The 1786-nt window shown below is 35.3% G+C and overlaps 1 long non-coding RNA gene across 1 annotated transcript; it reads left to right on the forward strand.

Moving 5' to 3' along the window:
* Positions 1-440: 440 nt before the first annotated feature.
* On the forward strand, positions 441-1356 carry LOC144419897 (uncharacterized). Its single transcript, XR_013474354.1, has 3 exons — positions 441-523; positions 1044-1115; positions 1204-1356. It is a non-coding gene; the product is annotated as an uncharacterized LOC144419897 (long non-coding RNA).
* Positions 1357-1786: the final 430 nt, after the last annotated feature.

Consider the following 1786-nt stretch of genomic DNA (forward strand, 5'->3'; position numbering starts at 1 on the left):
TATGAACATATGGCGAATCTATGTCAGGTATGGGAATTGTCATGGCTTCAAATGCAGTATAGAGTAGATTTGGTTGAACGTGGAATAATACTTGGGAATTACGGGAGTTGATTATAACAAGATGAAATTGATGCAAAAGTTAAAAGGTCGAAAATCAAAGTTTCTCATGCTGCTTCATTAATTGCCTTCCATGGAAGAACCTGTGGCCGAACAGCGATTGCATTAACCACTCTACAGTATAATCACGTTTCATTCAACCATTCTCAGATTATGTAGTTGTGATTACAACAAGTTCATACTCATAGGTTATCAATGCGACCAATGACATTAAACAACATGATGCGCAACTCCGGCATTTTTGGCCGAAGATCGTATTCGATAACACGCTCCAATGCACATACTTGACGAGACGAGAACGAGCGGATGTGTGCTGTTTTCAAAATGGTGTTCGTGCCTGCTTTGACAGTTGTTGTCGATTTTAATGATATTTTGGAAAGTTGAGTTAAAAAGAAATCGGAAAAAGGTAAGATAAATACTATTGTTGTATATCACACCCGGGCATCGCACTATTAGGTGCATGTGGGAAAGCCAGCTTTTTCAAATACTACAAAGTTATTAATTCAGTACGGTACGTAGTTGCCCATTTGCCGAAATTGCATATTTACTTACCACTTATGGTTTCAAATAGTTCATGTACCTCCATTTAGATTTTTCTAACCAATGGGGATATATACGCATTGCCGTAACATACTATTGCTCAATCACTTTTATTTGCGTATTGATTCAAAGGGTTAACAAGTTCACCTAACATTTCACCCATACCGGTCTATATTGTATAGTATGATCTCTCAAGTATATGAAGCCACGAATGCCTGTAATTTTCGGACTAAACCCCTTCATTAGTTGGTTTATATACCAAATTAAGTAAAACATTTTTTACATTTAACATGAGATATTGGATTTATTAACTTTTCCATTTTAAATCATATAGACTGCTTTAAATATTCTTGACGAAAATTAATAAATCTCCTCTCTTTCTTCAGACGTGAATGTTGTGGACAAATCTGTACAAGCATTGTGAGATTCCTGTAGCACAAGAGGCAATAGCAAAAATAGTAAGAATATCAATCAAGAAATTAAGTCGACATAGAGCAAAACTTTCAACTATTCGTCTAACCTCAATTTCCCATTATTCATTCACAGGACAACTGTAGCAGACGGGGAGATATCAGAAGTCTGGCGAAATTCCAAGAAATACAATTAGAGTACTCCATAAGTGTTTGCAATAGAAGAACAACCTATGGAGGCATGCAAAGACATTTGACCCTCCGGTAGAGTTGTGTATGGGTCTTATTTGTGAAAAGGCACAAAACACGCCAGACATACTGAAAACAGCTTTGGAAATGTAGATTATGGGTCACTCACTACACCATGTTAGAATTGGTTCCATAAAATTTTGTTAGTACTATAGAAGAAATTCAGGGAAGGGTATAATCATGATTCATGATAAAATACTGTTCAATATTTTGGACAACTTCAATATAGACCAGGGATGTCAAACTCGCGGCCCCAGAGAACTTCCAGTGCGGCCCTCGAACGCTAAACAATAATTGTAATAGTTTTTTAAAAGTTTTTTTAATCTAAATGTAAAAGATTTTTCCAATTTTTTGAAGTGAAATTGATTATTCACGCAAAAAGCAATTTACTGAAAGTAGTTTTGGAAAATTATTATTTTTTTGTTCACATTTTGACCCAATTAAGAATATACACATCAAGCTAGCAAAAG

This window comes from Styela clava, chromosome 2 (assembly GCF_964204865.1).
Source record: "Styela clava chromosome 2, kaStyClav1.hap1.2, whole genome shotgun sequence".
NCBI classification, from domain to species: Eukaryota; Metazoa; Chordata; class Ascidiacea; order Stolidobranchia; family Styelidae; genus Styela; species Styela clava.